The sequence below is a fragment of the Chiloscyllium plagiosum genome, chromosome 25 (assembly GCF_004010195.1).
Source record: "Chiloscyllium plagiosum isolate BGI_BamShark_2017 chromosome 25, ASM401019v2, whole genome shotgun sequence".
Classification (NCBI taxonomy): domain Eukaryota; kingdom Metazoa; phylum Chordata; class Chondrichthyes; order Orectolobiformes; family Hemiscylliidae; genus Chiloscyllium; species Chiloscyllium plagiosum.
Genome location: NC_057734.1, coordinates 50,687,882 through 50,694,369, shown reverse-complemented (window position 1 = coordinate 50,694,369; position 6,488 = coordinate 50,687,882).

Genomic DNA, 6,488 nt, shown 5'->3' with positions numbered 1-6,488 from the left:
AAATTTGTGGATGACACTAAGGTCAGTAGAGTTGTGCATAGTGCCGAAGGATGTTGTAGGTTACAGATGGGAATAGCTAAGATGCAGAGCTGGGCTGAGAAGTGGCAAATGGAGTTTAATGGGGGAAACTGTGAGGTGATTCACTTTGGAAGGGCTAATGGTAAGATTCTTGGTAGTGTAAATGAACAGAGAGATCTCTGTGTCCAAGTACAGAGATCCCTGGAAGTTGCCACCCAGGTTGATAGGCTGTTAAGAAGGCGTATGGTGTGTTGGTGTTTATTGGTAGGGGGATTGAGGTTTGGAGCCATACTGCAACTGTACAAAACACTGGTGCAGCTGCACTTGGAGTATTGCGTACAGTTCTGGTCACTGCATTATAAGAATGATGTGGACGCTTTGGAAACAGTTTAGAAGAGATTTACTAGGATGTTGCCTGGTATGAAGGGAAGGTCTTACGTTGAGGCTGTTTTCGTTAGAGAGAAGAAGGTTGAGAGGTGACATATAAGATAATCAGAGGGTGGTATAGTGAGTGCCTTTTTCCTTGGATGGGGATGGCTAGCATGAGGAACATAGTTTTAAATTGAGGGGTGGCATATAAAGGACAGAGAGGTAGGTTGTTTACTCAGAGAGTAGTAGAGGCATGGAACAGCCTGCTTGCAACAATAGTAGACTCGCCAACTTTAAGGGCACTTAAATGGGCATTGGATGAACATATGGATGAAAATGGAATAGTGTAGGTTAGATGGATTTCAGATTGGGGTTTCACAGGTCGGCGCAACATTGAGAGCCAAAGGGCCTGCACTACGCTGAAATGCTTTATGTTCTATTAGTTAAGCATGACCTGCCCTTCATGAACCCATGCTGCATCTGCCCAACAGGACAATTTCTATCTCGATGCCTTGCTATTTCTTCCTCAAACATTTTCCCCACTACAGAAGTTAAGCTAACCAGTCTATAATTCCCAGCGTTTGTCTACCACCGTTTTTAAACAGTGGCATCACATTTGCTGTTTTCCAATCAGCTGGGACTGCCCCAGAGTCCAGTGAAGTTTGGAAAATTACCACAAGTGCATTTGCTATTTCTCCCACCACCTCCTTTAGTACCCTGGGATGCATTTCATCTCAGTCAGGAGATTTGTTTACCTTTAGCTCTATTAGTTTGCCCAACACTAGCTCTTCTGTAATAATGATTGTTTCCAGGTCCTCACCTCCCTTTGTCTCTTTGTCAATCACTGGCACGTTATACATGTCCTCCACTGTGAAGACCAACACAAAATACCTGTTCAATGCCTCGGCCATTTCCTCAGATCCCATTACTAAATCCCCCTTCTCATCCTCTAAAGGACCAATGTTTACTTTTGTCATTATTGCTTTATATATTGATGTCTTTATATTCTGAGCTGGTTTATTCTCATAATCTAACTTACTTTTCCTTATAACTTTGTTCATGGCTTTCTACTGATCTTTAATAAAGCTTTCCCAATCTTCTAGTTTCCTGCTGATCTTGGCTACTTTATATGTCTTCTCTTTCAATTTGATAACCTCTCTTATTTCCTGAGACACCCATTAGCAGATTACCCCTTTTCCTATAGTCCTTCCTTTTCACCTGTATATACCTTTGCTGAGCACTTTGAAAAATTGCTTTGAAAGTCCTCCACTGTTCATCAATTGTCCCACCATAAAGTCTTTGCGTCCAGTTTACTTTAGCCAGATCCCCCTTCATCCTATTGTAGTCTCCTTTGTTTAAGAGCTGATAAAAAGTCAAGACCACGTTTCTGTACATAACAAGAATGATTAGTTATAATGTGTAATTAGACTTTAATTATCAACTGTTGGTATATATCTCGACTAATTAGAACTCCAATCCCCTTTTAAATACCCCATCTTGCACACACACACAGTAGATGGGGGAAAGAAAACACCTGGACAGAAAGAAATTTGGGAAAGCGATTCAGTAGTCATAGAATCATCGAGATGTACAGCACAGAAACAGACCCTTTAGTCCAGCTCGTCTTTGCTGACCAGATATCCTAAACTAATCTAGTCCCATTTGCCAGCATTTGCTCCATATCCCTCTAAACCCACCCAGGTACCTTTTTAAATGCTGCAAATGTACCAGTCTCCACCACTGCCTCTGGCTGCTAATTCCATACACGCACCTCCCTCTGCGTGAAAAAGTTGCCCCTTAGGTGCCTGTTATATCTTTCCCCCCTCACCCTAAATCTATGCCCTCTAGTTCTGGACTCTCCCGCCCCAGGGAAAAGACCTTCAGGTTAGCCTACTATCTGGTTGGCTCCATGGCACATTGCTTTTGGAAGCTCTCCTAATGCATTTTATGAATTCATTATTGTAGCTACTCTTCCTAATTTGATTAACCCAATAATTATTAATAAATTCTTTATACATGCTCTCATTACGTGTTGATTTAAGCTCTTGCCCACAGATGGATGTTGTTTGGGGGGTTTTTACCAATGTCTTCTTTCCCTTGCTGTTACTTACCTCCCACCCAAATGGACGCTGTATCATCCAAGCCTAGATTATCTCTCATGTTGTCCTCATTTCATCTCTTACTAACAGTGTTAACTTCTGCTTTCCTTCTCTCCTGTCTTTCCAAAAGATCAAACATTCCTGAATTTTAAGTTTCCAGTTCTGACCTCCTTGTACTATATCTCCATTGTGGCTATGAGATCATATTCACTTACTTTGCTCTGCGTTGTCAGTTCATCTGTCTTATTTCAGATCAAAGCATTTAGGCTTTCCTCTTTTCTATTTTTAATCATTCTAACTTTTCTTCATACTGTGGCCTTATTTGCCTCTCTCTCTTGATTTCCCCATCTACCGTTTTTGTACTTTACTGTTCTTTCTTTTATTGACATCCTTGTTTCTCTTTCGCTCCTCACTCTGCTTAGGTTCCACCGCTGCCTTAAGCATGCTGGCCTTCATTAGTTGAGGCACTGAGTATAGGAATTGGGACATTATGTTAGCTGTAAAAGTCGCTAGTGAGGCTGCACTTGGAATATTGTGTACAGTTTTGGTCACTCTGTTATAAGAAAACATAGTTAAGATGGAAAAAGTACAAAGATTTATGAAGATGTTGCCAGGACTAATAGGCCTGAGTTGTAGGGAGAGATTGAACAAGATAGGACTTTATTCCTTGGAACGTAGGAGAATGAGGGATGATTTTATTGAGGTGTATAAAATCATAAGGGGTATAGACAGCAACGACCCTTCTGTTAATCAAACCAAACACCCAGAATAGCTCACCTCGCCTCATAGTCTGTTAAAATATGAGTGTCAGCGAACTCCCAAATTCCACTATTTAAAGAAATAATATCAAGCTCTAAGAGTGAACATTAAATAACAGCCCCCTTTCTCTTAACTGCTTATTATCTGCCTCCAACTCTATAACAATATACTGTTCCAATAAAACACTTATTAAAATTACATCAAGTTAATTTCAAAACCATACAGCGGCTGTCATCATCGGTGTCTGTCTTCTTTTGGCTGAAGATCTCCCTGGGTCGCCGTCTTTCTTTTACTGCGAATATGTTTCATATGTAAAGGTACCTTTGATAAAGAGTGTTTCAATCTTTTGGGTCTCTCTCTCTCTCTCTCTCTCTCTATGGTAGTTACTCTGTCTGACTTTCAAACTGCCTGTCTTTTTTTATATCCCGAACATTGGATCATCTCATTGGTTCAATGTTGGCAAAAACAATAACTTAAAGCTTGATTAAGTTTTAGAATCCTGGGGCATAGTTTAAACTGATTGGTTAAATTTGAATTGTTGTCAAAACAGCAACTAACTCTCAGGTATCTATTTCACGGCCAAATGTTACATAGTTTCAATCTTCCAGTACGCTCAGAGACTGCTAGTTCATCATATGACAGGTGCTTGTAAGCTCTCAGTGCAAAACAGCATTTGCGCTCTCTTCAAGGTATTGCATACACCTTCAACCTTATAACAATAGGTTGAATGCAGACAGTCTTTTTTCCCGGGGATGGGGAATTGAAAACTAGAGGGCACAGGTTTAAGGTGAGAGGGAATGGTTTAAGAAGGACCTGAGGGACAACCTCTTCACGCCGAGAGTGATGCATATATGGAATGGGTTGCCAGAGAAAATGGTTGAGGCAGGTACAATAGCAATATTTAAAAAACATTTGGATTGGTACAAGGATGAGAAAAGTTTGGAGGGATATGGACCAAAAGCGGGAAATTGGACCAAGTTGTGTGGGTGCCATGGTCAGCATGTACCAGTTTGGGCCAAAGGGTCTGTTCGCCCACAGGATCCCTACAATGTGGAAACAGGCCATTAAGCCCAACAAGTCCACTTCGACCTTCCGAAGAGTATCCCACCCAGACCTATTCCCCTATCCTATAACCTTATATTTCTCATAACTAATGCACCTAACCTATGCATCCCAGAACACTATGGACAATTTAGCATGGCCACTGCACCTAACCTGCACATCTTTGGACTGTGGGAGGAAATTGGAGCACCTGGAGGAAACCCACACAGCCACGGGGAAAATGTGCAAACTCCACACAGAATGTTGCCCTCGGCTAGAATCAAACCTGGGTCCCTGGCGCTATGAGGCAGCAGTGCTAACCACTGAGCCACCATGCTGCACCAATGCTGTATTACTCAATGGCTCCCTCCTGCCAGATTGTCCTGGTCCCACCTCCCACAGAACTGCCCCCAATGTCCCAGGAATCTGAAAAATATGTAAGGTTATAAGGAGCATTGAGCTGAAAATGTGTTGCTGGAAAAGCGCAGCAGGTCAGGCAGCATCCAGGGAACAGGAGAATCGACATTTCGGGCATAAGCCCTTCTTCAGGAAAGGGCTTATGCCCGAAACGTTGATTCTCCTGTTCCCTGGATGCTGCCTGACCTGCTGCGCTTTTCCAGCAACACATTTTCAGCTCTGATCTCCAGCATCTGCAGACCTCACTTTCTCCTATAAGGAGCATTATCAGGACAGACAAGTGAATCAATTATTGGCAGCATAGGTTTGAAGTTAAGGGGAAGGAACTAGAGAAGATGTCAGGAAAACCTTTAAGAATCTGGTACTCATTCCCTGTAAGCACGGTAGAGGCAGAAACCCATTTAAGTGTACACTTACAATGCCAAGGTATACAAGGCTATGGGTCAAGTGCTGGAGAAAGGGATTAGAGTAGTTAGGAGGCTGTTTTTAACGAATAAGGTGAAAGTATTTTTCTGTGTTGTAGTCCCTTATAACTCTATGACTATCCCTCTTCCTAAAGTATGGTATCTGGATCTAAACACAGCTTCAAATGACATCAAACCACTATTTTACAAAGGTCCATTCTACTTTGGTTTTGTATCTATGCTTCTCTTTATAAAGCCCAGGATCCGGTACAACTGATTAACCATTTTCTCAACTTGCCCTTCCACCTTAGTCTGTGCTTATACCTCCAGATTCTTCTGTTCCTGCAACCACTTTAGAATTGTGCCCTTTATTTTACATTGTCTCTTCTTAATGTGCTCATTCCACCACTGTCTCTGTCCTCACAATTCCTCTCACAGTTCATATCCATAGAATTCCTACAGTGTGGTAGCAGGCCATCAAGTTCTCACCGACCCTCCGAAAAGCATCCCACCCAAACTCACACCCCTACCTTATCCCTGTAACCCCTGGACACTATGGGCATGTAGCATGGCCAATCCATCTAACTGCACAGAACACACCAGATGGCCTTCTTCTTTAAAGACTGCAATTTCTCCTCCCATATGGTTGAAGATGCCCTCCAACGCATTTCATCCACCCTCGAACCCCACCCCTCCAACTGCAACAAGGACAGAACCTTCCTGGTTCTCACCTTCCATCCTACCAACCTCCGTATACATCGCATCATCCACCAACATTTCTGCCACCTACAAGTGCACCCCACCACCAGAGATTTTTTTAGATTAGATTCCTTACAGTGTGGAATCAGGCCCTTCGGCCCAACCAGTCCACACCGACCCTCCAAAGAGCAACCCACCCAGAACTAACTCCCTCCTAACACTAACACTGGTGGGCAATTTAGCATGGCCAATTCACCTGACCTGCACATCTTTGGGCTGTGGGAGGAAACCGGAGCACCCAGAGGAAACCCATGCAGACACGGGGAGAATGTGCAAACTCCACACAGACATTCACCCAAGGCTGGAATCGAACCTTGGACCCTGGTGCTGTGAGGCAGCAGTGCTAACCACTGAGCCACCATGCTGCCCACTGAGCCACCATGCTGCCCACCCCACCCCATCCGCTTTCTGTAAAGACCATTCCCTCCTCAACTACCTGGCCAGGTCCACACCCCCCAATAACCCACCCTCCCCTCCTGGCACCTTCCCCTGCCACCGCAGGAATTGCAAAACCTGCGCTCACACCTCCTCCCTCACCTCCATCCAAGGCCCCAAAAGAGCCTTCCACTTCTATTAAAGCTTCACTTGCACTTCTACACATGCCATTCACTGTATCTGTTGC